General features: G+C 40.1%; 1 protein-coding gene and 3 pseudogenes across 6 annotated transcripts in view; all 4 read right to left on the reverse strand.

The window, feature by feature from the left end:
* The window catches only part of LOC102484314 (G-protein coupled receptor-associated sorting protein 2), a 93,813-nt gene that overhangs the window by 54,143 nt on the left and 21,545 nt on the right, over positions 1–18,125 (reverse strand). The gene's annotated exons all lie outside the window — the stretch shown is intronic.
* On the reverse strand, positions 1,451–2,474 carry LOC106733589 (G-protein coupled receptor-associated sorting protein 1-like; annotated as a pseudogene).
* Positions 1,451–4,006, reverse strand: LOC106733590 (G-protein coupled receptor-associated sorting protein 1-like; annotated as a pseudogene).
* LOC114005633 (G-protein coupled receptor-associated sorting protein 1-like) lies at positions 4,287–7,223 on the reverse strand (annotated as a pseudogene).

The following is an 18,125-nucleotide window of genomic DNA, read 5'->3' on the forward strand; positions in this document are numbered from 1 at the left end:
GGGGGAGAGACATTTTGTTGGTTGCTCATATTTCTTGTGCCTCTGTGATGTTTTCTAGTCATCTGGTGATCAATACGTTCCTTCCTGAATTATTTAAGGTATCTCTGATTGTTCAAAGGTGTGCAGGAGTAGGCAGTTGGCGATCTCTCTTCTGCTCTGCCTTCCTGTTGCTCATCAGCACCTTGCACTGTTGTCACTGGTCCTGGGTGACCCAGAGTCCTCCCTGTTTCTAGAGAACAGGTGTGCCTGAAACAGAGGCACTGAGCTTCAACTCAGTAACAAAGAGACTGTTGTGTGCCATTTGCTATACAAAACACTGAAATCCTGAGAGTTCCAAGGTGAGTAGGGGAGAGGATGGGCCATGGATGCCTGAAGTCAAGCCCTCCAGCTATAGGTGGCTTGCCTTCCAGCAAGACTCTTTGCTGGAAAGGGTTCTGGATGGGGCAGGGAGGGGCTCAAGCTAGTTTCAAAGTCCCAAGCAACAAAGCTGAGAGTCCAAAGTCGAGTGGGCTATAGTCTCTTATTGGTTTTTTTTTTTTGACATGTTTTATATTATTGTATAATTTTCAAATATTACACTTACATAAATTCAGTCCATTACTCACATTAATTTTTAAAAATGGGGTCCTACTTTGCTTGTATGACACTAGTCTTCTCTACTACACCAAATATAGAAAGTATTAGTACTTTCTTATTTAATTAAAATCTTATACATCATATCATTTCTTTTTTTAATTGCCAGAGGTCACCTGTGCTTGCCAGAGACAAAAGCACTCCCCATTGGGCATAGTCACTCCACAATCTGGTCTCCTCCATCCTGTCGGGATTTGAGGCATGTGCACATATGTGCCAGGTGTGTTTTTTTTAAGCAGCTATGGCTGGGATTCAAAACGTAGTTCACCATGTTAAATCTGGCTCCCTTACCCACTAGGCTATGAGGCTGACCCTATATTATCACTTTTAATGACTGTATGATAGGCATAACAATTGTTAAGGGTACCAAGATTAAACTGTCTTCCTGTCTTAAGTTCCTGTGCTTTCTTGTCTTACTTTTTACCCTTTGGGTAGCATGGAAGAAACAGCTATACTTTGCACTACAAACTGCAACTTATCAGTTCTTCAAAATTTACTTCATCCTCAATATCCCTTAATATATTGTTCCCACCCACTCAAGGAAGACTGTATACATCCTTCCCACTGGAACATTTTTCCCAATTTCATGCTTTTCTTCACACCACCAAGTTCTTTCTTATGCCTGAGAGTCCAACTTAAGTGGGTTCTTTTATCCTGAAGCATGACATGAATAGCTGTCTATAGTAACCTTTACATTTAAAGGTGAGATAAAGCTTTTGTAAGGAGCACGTTATTCAGACATTAGCTGTAGTGTGTATGTGTGTTCATGTGTTATCTCTGCACTTGTATTTTAAGTTCAAGGAGAAGGGGTGATTTCTGCCAACTTTAACATAAAACTTTATTGAAACACACAAAAACTTAAATAGGTAGCTATACATTAGAAGAATTATTAAAGGTAGCTTATTAATGATGGCTCAATTCACTTTATAAGATAAATACTAAATATCACAATCTAGACAAGATGAATAACAACAAATATGTTTTTAGTTCTAATATTCATTTGGCATCAGAAAAATGATCCAGCTTACATGCAAAATTGGACAAAGCTAGTATCAGCATTAAGGATGTATACACTATAACTCTGAACCAACTGTGAAAACTGAAGTATTACTCAAGGATCATAATTCAGGAATGTATATGCAGTCAGAGGCAAGTGATTAATCATTAGTTTTCTTGATCTGCTTCAGGATTTTCCTTGCAGCTCCTTAGCAAATTTCTCAGCTTTATGAAATGTAGAAATAAGTGGCTCAAGGCTGAAATCATCATCACTGAACACTGCCTCATTTTTGATATTGCTACCAATATTCTCGAATACTGCAAGAATTTAAATACAAATATTCAAATGACAGTTCAAAACTGTTATTTGTCTCTTCCCTCTTAAAAAGGCCCATAAATTCTGACAATGCTTCATTACTAAGTAGTTATTTTGTCAGTGACAAGATTATCAGACAAACTCAGCAGCATTTTCATAACATGAAACCTTGTTCTGGCACTGCCTGTGGGTAACAAGGAGAGTAACCCAGACATATAATTAGCAACCAGCATGCAATAGTCAGTAGTCATAGTAAAGTGTCTAAGCATCCTTATTCCAGTTAGCTACTCAGGGGAATTCATGCTATAAGTAAGGGTTTCTTTACGCACTTGAAATATGTATGTGTGAATCATGTTTAGATTTGGATAAGGTGGGAAATCGTATTTCACAAAAACCTTGCCCTAAACTGGGACGACGGATAATTGAGCAAGGTTTCAATAAGTGAGACAACACCTGAATCCCTAATGACATTTCGGGTAAATTAAGAACTTCTCATATCCATTGCAATTTTAGATATTTCATGAATAAAAGGCTAGAAAAAAGCAATGTTGTGCACTGTAAAGTAATATAGTGATTTAATGTAAATTTAAAAATAAAATTCTAGAGTGATATCATAAAAAAAAGTTCTTTGAACTCTTCAGAACCAATTCTAAGCTTACATTATATGCAGCTACAGGACCAATTAGCCTCTGCACTCTCCTTCACCCTAAAATGCTTTAGAATTTCCTGAACTGACCCATAGAAAGGATCACACTAAAATAGGAACTCAGGGTAAGGCTAATCAGGTTGAAGCAAAGATTCTTGTTCTTCCCCTTCTTTAGTAAGGTCCATGTGTTTGGGCTTTCCTTCAAACATTTCAGAGACTAGAGATGCTTCTTTTAGAAATCTAAGGGGGCTTATGGAAGGGAAAACAACTCTACCCCTAGGCCAGTCTTGAACTGAACAGTGACCTCCTCCCAGCTCTGAGGCTTGTGTGTAAGATAAGGCTCTGCTCAAGTGAACATTTGGACTTGCAAATGGCCTTGACCACAGGGCTAGGATTTTATTCAAAATGGGACTTATCTCCTGCCCAGAACCAGGGTCCCACTATGGCCTCATCCTCATCAACTAATGTCCTGGACTCAGAATTGCTTCCATTTCCAGTCCTATTACTCACCTCATCTTCAGCTTCAAACCAAGACCCCAAAATTGCCCTTTCCTCATTTTCAAATGTTGACTCACAGGTGGCTACGGTTTCAGTGCCCTTAACGGCCTTGTCTCCAAACCAGAAGCAGGGCTCAATGATCATCTCCATGCCATGCTCTGATTTGGATGCATGGCACATCTTTGCTTCTACATTGACTTCTTTTCCAGTCCAGAACCAGGACCCAAAAATGGTCTTCTCTTCAGTCTTTGACTTGGTCTCTTCTACTGCTTGAGACTCAGCCTCTTTACTGGCTGCTTCATCAGGCCAGAACCAGGACCCAACAATGACTTCTTCCTCTCAGCTTTGGGACTGGATTTGCTACAAAACCTAACCTCTCTACTACTAATGGCCTCTTCCCTAGCCCAGAACCAGGACCCAACAATAGCTTCCTCCTCATTTGCTAACATGTTCTCTTCTCTAACCTCAGCTACTGCCTTGAATCTGTCCTCTTCCTCACCTATAGCCAAAAACCAACAATATCTTCCTTCTCAGCTTCTGGCCTGAACTCTTCTCTGTTAGTAGCGTCTATAATGGCTTCATCTTCATTATAAAAGCAGGATTTGATCATGATCTCCTCTCTTCAGTTAGTAGCTTGCCCTCTTCTCCAACACCGTTACCTATACTGCCCTCTTCCACAGCCCATAATGAAGACTCTATAATGGCCTCTGGTCTTGAGGATTTTCTGGACCAGAACCATCAATAAACAGTGTCTTCCTACGCTAGACTTCTGGCTTTCTCCATTGGCAGGATATATACAAGGTTCTCTTGCCCAGAAGCAAGACTTATTTTTGGTCTCCTCAACCCTTTCCATAAATTTGCATCTGGCAGGACCAGCAGTTGGCATAATGGCTATGTCGCTGGACTCCCATGTAGTTGACCGCAGTTGGAGTCCAGGACCTGGTGGCTTAAACTCATGCCGGGCACATGTGCGTGCATGCCCAAGATCCCAAGAGGAGAACAGAGAAGGGATTGTGGCGTGATCATCCCCCTGGGGGGTGATTTCCGCTTTCTGTCTCTCTGTCTCTCTCTGTCTTTCTGAAGAGTGCACACGCCCTATAGCAAAAACCTCTCAAAAAAAAAAAATTGCATCTGGCACCAGACTTCACACTGACCTCTTTTCTGGCCCCAAACCAATATGATATAATGGTCTCTTCCTCATCCTCCAGGCCAGGCTAGACTTGCTGTTGACATCAGCCTCTCCACAAGTCTGTACTCTAGGTCAGAACTGGGACCCAATAATGGGCTCTTCCTCCTCAGCCTCTGGCATGGTGTCACAGCTTGCTTCACCTCCAGAATCTATGTAGGTCTTGTTTTCAGCCCTAAACCAGGAACAAAATAGTATCTCCTCTTCAGCTCTTGTCCTGGCTTCTCCTCTAACCCTAGCTTCTATATAAACTTTTTCTCCAGCCCAGAACCAAGAACCAGTGACCTCTTCTTCCTCAGATGTTGGCGCTGGACTCATCAACCATGCTGGACTCTTTTGTATCCTAGAAGCAGGCCCTAATGAGGAGTTCCTCCTCTGACCTGATTTCTTGCCTGGTTCTGGCTCTGGTCTTGGTTCTGGTCTCTTCCTTTGCCATTGCTCTGGCCCTGGCCTCTTTCTTGCTCTTGGGCCTTGAAAAGGTATTAACCTTTTCACCATGTCGGAACCAGGACTCTTTCTGGATTACATCTATAGACCAGAATAAAATAACATCAAGCTTCTCTCTTGACTCTGTGCCTAGCCCTAGTATTAGCCTCTTTCTTGGTCCTGAGTTTAGACCTTTGCTTAACCTCTTCTCCAGCCCAGAACCCGACTTCATATGGTCTTCAAGCTCAGACCCAGAAATACACTCAACATAGACTTCTTTCTTGGACCTGAACCTGGACCTGTGATTGGCCTCTTCCTTGGGACCCAACCAGGTATTGGTCTTTTCTCTAGCCCAGAACCAGAAGGTCTTAACAAACTCATCATCAGAACCAGAAGTAGGCACAATCTAGAGGTCCTGGTCAATTTTGAACCTACTCATAGTATTAGTCTCTTGTGTGGCCATGTGCCTAGACAGGATACTGGCCTTTATCTTGTTTTTAGGGTAAAATCTTATACTGACCTCATTTCTACTACAGAACCAGGAACTCAGGGATGATGTGTTTACTCATCTGAAATCAAAATTATGAAGGGCCTTTTGTTTGGATATAGGCCTAGGACAGCACCAGGATATTGTATTGGTCTCTTCCTCTGAAAAAAAAAAAAAAAACGAAGGCTGGAATCTGGATATGCAGGGGGACTCAAACAAATTCTCATTGTTGATATTAGCCAGTTCTTCATCCAAGGACAGACACTTAAATTTAGCAACCAACTCAGAAACAGTACAGATCTGTAAAGAAGGTATAGCTTTGGCTTGGGACTAAACATTGCTTCAGCCTCAAACTCAGTCTGGATCTACACTTGGGCTTTTTCCTTGGATCTTGACCTAGGAATGACCTTGGTCTTACCCTTATGATGTGCCCACCTATTACAGGGGACTCATTTTGGGGCTTCACTCTAGACATAACCTTAACCTTAGTTTTGGGTCTTGTTCCAATCATTAACTGGACTTGAGTCCTAACTTTAAGTATAACCACTAGGAGAGACTTCACTCTCTGTATAAGCTCCACCTATAACCACTTCTCCAGCCTTCTTTTCAGGCTTAGCCTGGGCATCAGCCTTAATCTCTGCCCCAGTCATGGTACAAGTTACAAAAAAAGCAAATGAGATACCCCTAAACCAGACTTAGCCTTGACCACAGATCTGTTCCAAGTCTGTATCTTCACACTCCAATCTTTTGCTGATTCAGGTGATAAAATTTAAGAGTATAATCAACTACCAGTCTGGCAGTCAGTCTCCTTCCAAAGCACAGTCTCAGTCTATAATACTAAATACAGAAGAGGCATGACCAATCTGGGGAAAGATGGATGGTTCCTGGGGGAGGGTGCAGACCTACTGAGGGTGGTGGTCAGCAGCTACTCCAACATCTCCAGAGCTGCCACTAGAAGTGGATATAGGGAGAGAGAATGAAATAGGATTTCAGTCTCTTCCAATTGAGCCACCCCATGCAGAGACTTACACAAAGATACTGGTGTTGAATGCTGGGTGGGACAGCAGGGCTATGAGAAAATCTCTGTCCCTGTTGCCTGCTACAAAACTGGTACAGGGATGTTGGGAAAATGTGTTAACAATAGAAGAGGCTAGGGAACCCCCATACTAGACCCTAATTACTTCTGGACCTGTAGTCTCTACTACCCTATCTAAAAGTATACCCACTTTCACACCAACCTTCACCAATGCGGTACAACTTCTCCCTCTTTTCTTTGTTCAAATGTGTCAAGACCCACAGCTGATAGAAGGAGTCCCAAGACAAGTAAATGCATTGGAGAGAATGGAGTTTGAGTGCTTGGTAGACAGGCATGCACTCTGGATCCTCAGATGACTCACTCTCATTTCTAAGGTCCAAAATGTCCAATGTTTCCTGTCAACTGGTCCCTGCTCTCAGTTATTCACCTCCCAATTACACCCAATTGTCATCTACCTCAATATTCCTAATATCTCCTGCATGAAATGGACAAGAGATGCTGTGGCAATGTGCAAATCTAGCAGAGAGAAGAGAAGTAGCAGCAGTCCTGCACCCACTTGGATCAAAGCCACCTGCCATGCTCTTCCTCTGTAGCTGTCCTCTGCAGTGCCCCCCTTCTCACCAACCTCCAGAGATTGGAGCCAGTCTCCTCCTGCTTTCCTTTCTTGCAGAACTGACCAGCCTTAAAGCAGGCCTATGGACAAACAGATGAAAAGGTAAGACAGTCAGGACATAATACTCCTATCTAACAGGCAAGTTGTTGGAGCAGTTTGCCTCCAGAAGACTTGAGGAGGCCTCTCGTGCCACCCTCTCTGTCCTCTTGCCTTTGGCAGGGCACTATCTGACCCACGCTTGTTGCTACCTCCTCATCACCAGGCATTCCCAGACATCGCACACCTTTACAGGGACCAGCTTCAACCTGGTCGCCTCCTACTGGACAGGCTGCTGGGGTCTGAGTGCAGACTGTCAGCCAGAGGACAGTGAGGCTGTCCTCTACCATGCCCTACTTGTCTTCCCAGTCTCTAGGCCCAGGTTATCAGCCTCCCCTTCCTCCCATCCTCTCCCATGGCAGCTCCTCACTCAGATTCTCACCACCTTCCGTATGATCAGAATTTGCAAAGAAGCATCCCACACCCACACTTCAGAACTAAATGGAGAAGGGGTCATGCAAGGTGCGGAAACAACAGCTGGACACAAAGGTGTCAGGAAGGGTACAGAGGGATACAGTGTGAATTGGCTTGACACCTCCTCCCAGGCCCACAGTAGTTCCAACCCTGAGGTGGGTGGGGCCAGCACCAGCCCCCGCTTGAGGGGTGCCTGAGCTTCAGGCTGCCTTGGTGGACCCCGCCAACTCTGACCAGGCAACCACCACCAAGATTCTGGAGCTGCTACAAAATATGGGACCAATGGGGGACCATAGGACAGGGTCTGAAAGCTGGGAACAGCTGTGCTGGAGGGGGCATCAGATGGATACCTAACTGCTCCTGGTGTGTCTGTCCTGGTTGTTGAATGCTTGTCCTCCTTCTTCCCTCTCCTGCTCCCCCTCCTTTTTGGATGCTAAAGGGAGTGGAATTTTCAGGACTGCAGGCTGGGAGGGGAGAGATGACTTCAGGTCAGCCTTCCCTGAGCTCTAGGGTGGTCCTGCCATGTTCCTCTCCAGTGTTCATGGAGCCAGGCTGGGCAGGAAGAACCTGAGCTCTTAGGGAGGGTATGGTTCCCATAAGGACCTCCCTCTGCCCTTCTGAAAGAAGGCAGACCTAGACTTCTAACCCTAGGAAAGAAACCGCTGGTCAGCTCCAAGAGTCATTCCTTCTGTCCCACTGCTTGCTCATTCCAAGTAGTAACTCACTTTGTCATTGCAATGTCCCCAGGGTTGCCCAAGAGAGTCTTTCCTTGTCAGGACCCACAGGGGGTCAAGGAATCCTTCCTCTACTGCCCTACTGCCATGTTTCTGTCTCCAGGCAGAGCTCCTCTTCCTCTGTTCGCTTCAAATCTTTTCTTGCCAGGCACATTCAAACACTCATGATATTGAACCGTTTGGGATATGGCAGGGATAAGAATCGGCTTGGATCTCAGCCACTTGCCATAAACCACCTGCCTAGTTTCACTAGTCATTCTCAGGGGAAGACACCAGCATTCCTCCACTTCCCCAAGACAGAAACCTGGCTGGCTTTGAATCCTCTTCTTTCACTCCACATCCTTCTTCCACTTGATGCCTTTCTTTGCCTACTTGCTATATGAGACAGACAGAGCAAAGTTGGGCGGCCCAAACGTGATGCTTTTACTTTTGTCCATTTTTTTTTTTGGAGGGGAGAGGTTTTTTGCTATAGTGCGCATGCGCTCACCAGAAAGACAGAGAGATAGAAAGCAATAAATCACCCCCAAGAGGGGATGGCCCACACCACAATCCCTTCTCCTCCATTCTCCTCTCGCAGGATCTTGGGCATGGATGCACACGCACCCGACGTGAGTTTAAGCCACCGGGTCTGGGACTTGAACTGCAGTCGACTACATGAGAGTCCAGCAACATAGCCATTATGCTAACTGCTGGTCCCACTTTTGTACATTTTAAAACTCATTTAAATGACATCCTGTGTTTGGCAGAATAATGGTCACTGCGTACTATTCTCCAGAACATGTAAACATGCTATGTTACGTGGCAAAGGAGAATTAAGAGTGCTTATTAGGGGACCAGCAGACGGCGTAATGGTTATGTCATTGGACTCCCATGTAATCTCTTGTTCCTCTCAACCTGTGGTTATTGTCCTGTGCTTGCCGGCTTGACTTAACTTGCCTCCCTACTTTCCTTCCTATGTCTCAATCCTTCCTTCTGGGACCTTTCTTTTGGCAAAGGTTGAGACAAATCCTTTGTACTCTTAGAATGTTTTCCTTCTTTTATCCCTGAGTTTCAGGAGTTGTGCAAAGGAACTAAAGTCACTGTAGTTAAAAGTAACCAGACTGAGAGACCAGTAGGTGGTGTGATGGTTAAAGCGCTGGACACTCCCACATGGCTGACCACGGTTCAAATCCTGGACCTGGTTGGCTTGCTTTCTCACTTTTTCTCTCTCTCATTCTATATCTCTCTCTGGTCAAATTAAAAAATGAATGAATGATCAAATAAATAAATAAAAATTTTAAAAGTAACTAGACTGGGGTGGGTCTGTTGAAGTAACTGGTAAAATGAGTCCGATGGATAGTGTACCTTCAGTACAGGCTGAACATGATCTGGGAAAAATCTCGGCATGTATCTACTACTTAGACAGGGTCTATTTGCAGAACTGATAAAGCAGCTTGATTCAAGAATATTTTCAGGTCATATCTGAGGTGTGGTCTAATTTGGGAAAATTTAGTATGAGAGAAAAACAGACTTAAGACACAGTGACCAATGAACATTGTCCATAAACAATGCATTGTCATTAGGAAAACATAGCTATTTTAATGGCAACATTAGGATTAAGACCCTTATTTATACTATTCCAACACAAAACCTTAAGTGTTTGTCATAGCAAAAACAGTTTATAAGCAATCCTGGAAAGAAGTTTCCAAATAAGTTCTACAACATTCCAGTATGCAGATTCTATCAATAAAATGTAACCTAAAGAGAGGAAAACCTCCTCCTTTCTCCAATATGGCCTTAAAGTTTTAACTACTACTCAGCTCTAACATCATGAGGTCTTTGTATGGGTGCTGATTGGGAAAATTGGAGGGAACAGATGGAGAAGCTTAAGTACATGGCACTAAAGCTTAGAATGTCAGTAATAACTTGAAGAATCACAGTAAAACCAGTGAAGTTCAAGACATGGAGAATATCCCACGAGGATTTTTAGAACTATAGTGGCTGGGGGGGGGGGGGGATTAGCTTTGCAGACAGAAAATACCTTGAATTCCTACAATGTCAACAAATATTGGAAATTAATGGAATGTTGAATTACATTTTAAAATAGAAAAAAATAATGAGAAATCCATACTACCTTTTCTTGGTGTTTTCCATTTTCTAACCATCACTTTCTGCCTCATCCTGGACTGCATCTAGCCAGGAAAATGGGAAAAAGGAAAGTATACAGAGGCAGCCCATCTCCTCCTTAAAAATCTGTGGTTAGGGAATATTTATTTCCACTCATATTCCACTGAGTGGACAATCACTACTTGTTGAAAATCCTGTCCTTTCTCTACAAGTGGTGCTGAGACCATTGGATATCCATAGACAGAAGAATAAAGTTGTCACTGCAAACATGCATTTACCCTATAAGATTCATTAATATAATAGGTATCTGGTGGATGTTTTTTTTTAAAAGTATGACGTTAGACCTCTACTTCATACCATATAAAAATTAACTCCAAATGGATTAAAGTAATAAATAGAAAAGCTAAAAGTACAAAACTCTTAGAAAAATACATAAGTGTAAATCTTCATGATCTTGGATTCGGAAATGTTTTCTTAGATATCATAGCAAAAGCAAAATCAACAAAAGAATGAGTCACAGAAAGACAAATATCACATGTTCTCACTTATATGTGGATGTTAAAATAAATGTTGATCTCATAGGTATAATACTGGCAACCAGAGACTGGAAAGGGTAGGGAGGAAGAGGGGACAGAGAGGGGTGCTTAACAGAATGGGTGAAATACAGTTAGATAGGAGTATTAATTTTTAGTGTTTTATTTTACAGTAGAATGACTATAGTTAACAACAATCTATTATATATTTCAAAATAGCTACAAGAAAAGATTTGGAATGTTTCTAACACAAAGAAATGATAAATATTTGAAGTAATTGATATGCTAATTACACTAATTTGATTACAAACTGTGACCCATAAATATGTACAATTATTATGTATCAATTCAAAAAGGAAAAAAATGGGGCCAGCAGGTAGCATAGTGGTTAAGGGCACTGGACTCCCATACGGCCAACTGTGTTTCAAGTCCTGGACGTGGTGGCTTTTTTACTCACTCCCCACCACTGTGTCCCTCTCTGGTCAAATTAAAATAAATAAAGTTAAATAAATAAAATCAAAGAGAAAAAATAAAGTTAAACACAGATGACATTCATCAAAAGTTTTTTAGGCGTGCAAAGGACATCATTAAGACAGTTAAAAGACACCTATAAAATAGGAGAAAACATTTGCAAGTAATTTATCTGATGAGGATTAAACCCGGAAAATATAAAGAACTCATACAACTCAACAACAAAAAGACAACAAAGCCCAATGAAAAGTGAGCAAAGAACTTGAATAGATATTTCTGTATTAGACATAAAATGGTCAATATTCACATGAAAAGATTCTCAACATCATTAACCATTAGAAAAATTAACTTGTAAATTAAACTGAGATAAAAATTCACATCTCCTAGGATGGGTATAATTATAATAATAATAAAAACAAAACATCACAAGTGTTGTAAGAATAAGTAGAAACTGGAACCCTCATACACATCTGGTAGAAACGTAAAATGGTGCAGTCACTGTAGAAAGAGTCTAGCAATACCTTAAAAGGCTAAATAGAATTACCATATGAACCTACAATCTTCTCTCTCTCTCTCTCTATATATATATATATTCCAAGAAAAAAGAAAAGATTTTGAAACAAACACTTGTAATCAAGTATCCATAATAGCCATATTCACAAAAGACAAGTGGATGAAATCAGTCCAAATACCCATCAACTGATGAATGGAGACACAAAATGTGGTAATGAACATTGTGGAATACTATTTAGCCAGAAAAAAGGAGTGAAGTTCTGATACATGCCGAAACAGGGATAAATCTTAAAAACATTACACGAATTTAAAAGAAGTCAACTTCTTTACAAAAGGATAATTACCATAAGCTTTCACTTATATTAAATATCTAGAATAAGCAAATTTATAGATACAGAAGATAGTTTAGAGGTCACCAAGGGCTAGGAAGAGAAGAGAATTCTTACTACTTAGAGAATTTCTGTTTCTAACTTCTGAATGTAAGAATCTTGGACATCACATTACATCCTAGCAACTAAAAAGTTGAACAAATAGAAAAACCAACAACTCTTATATTTGTAAGTGAAGTAAAGTCACATGGCAAAGCACTGCTCCTAAAATTAGAGAAAAGAGAGGCAGATACAGAGAATTACGATACTGGAGTAGAAACCTCCCTGGAAACCACTGCCAGCCAGGGTAGGAAAGCCTGGACAGTAATTGGTAAATTACTACAGGCTCGGTGCATAAGTCTAAGAATTAAAAACTCCAGGAGGATCCAGTCATAGGAAGAATCCCATGCTTTTGTGACCTCAAGACTTATACAGCTACAGTAATCAAGAAAGTATGGTATTGGTGGGAGCATAGACAAATAGATCAGTGCAACAGAACAGAAAAGAAGAAATAGACCCATATAAACACAGTCAACTGATCTTTGGAAAGGAAAAAAAATGGTGTTATAATAGTATTCATATGCAAAAAAATGAAAATGAAAAGAGACACAGACCTTGTTATGGTTTGGACAATGCTTTGTCCCCCAAAGGTTTATGTTTTAAAATTTGGTCCCAGGGCTGGCCTCACAGTCCTTAAGCCCTGTGTATAGGGAGGTGGATCCCATTTGGCCGACTGTGGTTCAAATCCCCACCTTTCTATCAATCTGTCTATATATACACACACAGTTTAGAGGTCACCAAGGGCTAGGAAGAGAAGAGAATTCTTACTACTTAGAGAATTTCTGTTTCTAACTTCTGAATGTAAGAATCTTGGACATCACATTACATCCTAGCAACTAAAAAGTTGAACAAATAGAAAAACCAACAACTCTTATATTTGTAAGTGAAGTAAAGTCACATGGCAAAGCACTGCTCCTAAAATTAGAGAAAAGAGAGGCAGATACAGAGAATTACGATACTGGAGTAGAAACCTCCCTGGAAACCACTGCCAGCCAGGGTAGGAAAGCCTGGACAGTAATTGGTAAATTACTACAGGCTCGGTGCATAAGTCTAAGAATTAAAAACTCCAGGAGGATCCAGTCATAGGAAGAATCCCATGCTTTTGTGACCTCAAGACTTATACAGCTACAGTAATCAAGAAAGTATGGTATTGGTGGGAGCATAGACAAATAGATCAGTGCAACAGAACAGAAAAGAAGAAATAGACCCATATAAACACAGTCAACTGATCTTTGGAAAGGAAAAAAAATGGTGTTATAATAGTATTCATATGCAAAAAAATGAAAATGAAAAGAGACACAGACCTTGTTATGGTTTGGACAATGCTTTGTCCCCCAAAGGTTTATGTTTTAAAATTTGGTCCCAGGGCTGGCCTCACAGTCCTTAAGCCCTGTGTATAGGGAGGTGGATCCCATTTGGCCGACTGTGGTTCAAATCCCCACCTTTCTATCTATCTGTCTATATATACACACACACACATACCTAACACATTTTCTTTATCTATTCATTCATTAATGGGCACTTAGTTTATTCACATATCTTGGCTATTGTTAATGCTGCAATGAACATAAAAATACAGGTATCACTTTGACATACTGACTTCTTCCCCTCCTTTAATTATATACCCAATAGTAAGAATGCTAGATCATATGGTAGTTCTAGTTTCAATTTTTTAAGGAACTTCTATACAGTTTTCTATAATGGATATACTAATTTACATTCCCACAAACAGTATATAAGGGTTCCCTTTTCTTTACACCCTCACCAACACTGTCACCTTTTGACTTTCTGATAGCAGTCATTCTAACAGGCTTTAGGTGATATCTCATTGTGGATTTTTTTTCCATGTAATTATTTATTTTATATGAAGTCATTCCTGGAGTAATGAATTTTAATTATTGAAAAACACAATGTCTGATAAAAGTTACCTTAGTTTCTTTTTTGTTTTTTTAATGTTATTGTTCATTCTTTTTATTATTATTATTCATTTGATCACTGTTACAGCTTGAAGATGAATTTTCCCAGCATGAATACACTGTATATTAGTCCAGTTAAATACATTATCTTACATATTATCAACAGATAATCTTCCATTTTTGTGTCCCATAAATGTATTGTTTCTTTCCATTGAGGTTTTAATCTGCATTTTCCTGACTATTGATGATTTTGAGCATCTTTCCATTTTCCTGTGATGCTGGCCATTTGTATCATCTTTTGAAAATGTCTATTCAAATATTTATTCCATTTTGGGGGGGATTATTTTCTTACTCTTAAGTTGTCTGAATTTGTTATATATTTTGAACATTTATCCTTTATCAGATACATGGTTTGCAAATATTTTCTTCTATTCTGTAGGTTATCTCTTCATTTAAGGTTCACTTTAGATGCAAATATTTGGATTCAGTTTTAGTTTTTATTAATTGATGAAATTGTGTGTATCTATCACACTCTGTTGATTGTCACTTAGCTATGGACTTTTCTTATTACACGCTGTTGATTGCCCACTTATCTATGGACTTTTTTCACACTCTGTTGATTGTCCCTTAGCTATGGATGTTTTTGTTTGATATAATTCAACTTGCTTATTGTCTTTTTGTTGCTTGTGCTTCTGAGTTCCCATCCAAAAAAAAATCATTGCCCAGATCAATATAATGAAGTAGAAATGGCCTCTCTTTTCTTATTATCCACCTAGATTCTTTATTCTAGGGAAAAAAAAAAACTATGTGTAATTTGTTTTTTTATTTCCCAGAAGGCATGTGCACTTGCCAGTGGGAGACAGAGAGACATAGGGAGAGGAAGAAAGCACTACTCATGCAGAATGGCGATTCTGCAATCCCCACTCCTCCATCTCTCCCTCCTTTTGGGATTCTGGGCCCATATGCATATATCTCTGGTGTGTTTCTCAAGTTGTTTGGTTGGGTACTCAAACTGCACATTTAGCCATGTGAGATCCAGCTCCCATAATCACTGGGCTGTGAACAGGTCCATCACTGACAATTTTTAAAGAGGTACAGAAAAGCAGAAGTGATTTTGTCAAAATTTCTTAAGAACTCCTAACATCTTTTGTATACAAAACTGCAACAGCATTTCCCAAATATCTAATTCATGAAATGTCTACCTATAAGGATTAATGATGATGTATTATTTCTAACTAACATATAAATATGATCATTGTTAATCTCTGATGTAGAGTCTATGAAAATGGTGAAATTAAAAGCTTTCTTTATGTTTAACATCAGAATTATTAGTTTGAATTACATTATTCAGAATGCAATTTATTAAAATAACAATAATAATAAAAGCATCACAGAAGTTGGATGGTGGTACAGCAGTGGTGTGATACTCTGTGGATATGGTCCATATGGAAGGGTAGTGAGTTTGTGTTCAGGGACCTCCCTGGGCACACCAGGCATGAGTGTGCTCATGGCCTGGAGCTGGCTGGAGTTGGGTGTGGATCCTGGGCTTTGGGGCCCTGTAGAATGTGTTTGTTTCTTTGTCTTCCACTCTTTGTCTCTGTCTCTCTCACTCATGAAAGGGATGAACGGAGAGATTTTTTTTTAAAAGGCCACACAATCAAACTGAACAGAGTATGCAGTTCATGTAAAAAAAAATAATAATAAAAAATAAAAACCTCTTACAAACAAATGCAATCACTGTCAAAATATTAAAGGCTTTTTTGGGGTGCAGAAATGGAAAAGCAGATAAAATTCATATAGAATTGCAAGGAGCCTCAAATAGACAGAACTATTTGATAGAGAAAGACAAAATTAATGAACTCACAATTCTCTATTTTTAAATATACTACAAAGTTACAGTTATTAAAATAGGGTGGTATGGAGTCAGCCCCATTGTGCAGTGGTTAAGTAGACACAGTTAAGCAGACACAGCCAGATCCACATGGCCAAACTCAGTTTGAATGCAAGCTCTGGTGGTTTGAAAAGCATACATACTGGGCATGTCCACACATGCCTGGGATACAGAGGAAATGAAGAAATGGAGGAAAAAAGGATTGCAACATGACTAGGCCCCACTGGGAGTGCTTTTTTGCTGTTGTTGTTGTTCATGCACATGCCTTCTGGCAAATTAAAAAGAAAAAAAAAAGTGGTATCAACATACAATCACCGCCCTCCCAGAGGGTGTTTTCTCACTTTCTGTCTCTGTCTCTTCAGGGAGCACACACACCCATACCAAAAGTCTCTCAAAAATAAAAAACAACAAAAAACATACGAACAAATATATAGATCACTGGATAGAATTGAAAGTACAAAAATAAACTCAAACATCTATAGATAATTGATTTATGAAAGTGGTATCAGACCATTCAATGGGGGAAAATGTCATAAAGAAATGGTGCCAGGAGAACCAGAAAATCACATGCAAAAGAATGAATTTGGACCCCTACCTCATACCATATATGAAAATCAATGTCAAATGGATGAAAGACCTAAACATAAAACCTAATACTATATTTGACAGTGCTTCTGTTATACCACACACTTGTGAGGAAAATAGCAGTTCTTGAACTGATTTTTTCTAAGAATGACATTATCGTACCTACATGGCACTATGTCCAGGGAACTTATAACTAAGATAATCTCTAACAAAAAATGTTCAGCATAAATGAACACTCAAAAAAAAATACAATAAAAATTAGAGACTTCTAATTTCCAGTCTGACATATAAAAAGGCTTGAAAGTTATTACACCTACCATCAAAAAATTGGACAAACTGGGACCAGCAGTTAGTGTAATGGCTATGTCGCTGGACTCCCATGTAGTTGACCACAGGTCGAATCCTGGACCCGGTGGCTTAAACTCACACTGGGCACATGTGTGTGTGTGCCCAAGATCCCGAGAGGAGAATGGAGGAGAAGGGATTGTGGTGTGGCCATCCCCCCTGGGGGGTGATTTCTCACTTTCTGTCTCTCTGTCTCTCTCTGTCTGTCTGGCGAGTGCACACGCCCTATAGCAAAAACCAAAAAATAAAAATTGGACTACCTGAAAATCAACAACTCTTTTTAGATCCATCAGAGAATTGAGTCACTAGCACCAAAAGCTGCAGCTTATTGAGGTTTTAAAAAATCGCTGTTAGACACAGTACTAGAAAGAACACCTTAACAGTAATTAATGAATTGCTCTAGGTTCAATGTGCACTAGCTGTACAGTTAAAAACTCTAGGGGAATGGCCCTTTTAGAGGGAATCTTAGAATCATTTTGTGCTCCTATAACAGAATGCCTGAGACTGAGTAATTTATAATGAATAGCAATTTATTTTTCACAGTTCTAGAGGCTAGGAAATCCAAGATGGGGGGGTCAGCATCTGGTGAGAGACTTCTTGCTGCATTATCACATAGAAGAATGCAAAAGGGTGAGGGAAGAAAGAGAGAGAAAATAAGGGGAGGGGAATAGGCCAAACTTACCATTTTATGGGGTTATCAGAAAAATCATGATGCATTTTTGCATAGAAAAATACATCATAACTTTTCTGACAACCCAATATAATAAACCCAATCTCATTATAACAAACCCATTCCTGGGATAACAAATCCACTTCCTGTGCTACTAACAATTTATTCACTCTCAGGGCCTAATCACCTCTCATTGAGCCCCATCTCTCAACACTGTTACAATGGAGATTAAGTTTCTGACCAATGATTTGGGGGGATATATTCAGATAATAGCAGAGGGGTCCCCACTTATGTTTCATGTGTTTTACCTCTAGAAGCCCTGGCAGGTTCTTAATGTGAGGACTGGAGAAAAAGCCTCTCATTTTTCTGGTAGGAGGAGAAGAAAACTTAATCATTTGAAATATGCCCAGAGCATTCAGTTCTCAACAAAACCCGGCTGTGCAAACGGAAACTTTTATTATAACCTCACTGAATTGGGTCTTATCAGTTTTTCTTTCTTTCTTTCTTTCTTTCTTTCTTTCTTTCTTTCTTTCTTTCTTTCTTTCTTTCTCTTTCTTTCTTTCTTTCTCTTTCTTTCTTTCTTTCT

Source organism: Tupaia chinensis, unplaced genomic scaffold (assembly GCF_000334495.1).
Source record: "Tupaia chinensis unplaced genomic scaffold, TupChi_1.0 Scaffold144165_1, whole genome shotgun sequence".
Classification (NCBI taxonomy): Eukaryota; Metazoa; Chordata; class Mammalia; order Scandentia; family Tupaiidae; genus Tupaia; species Tupaia belangeri.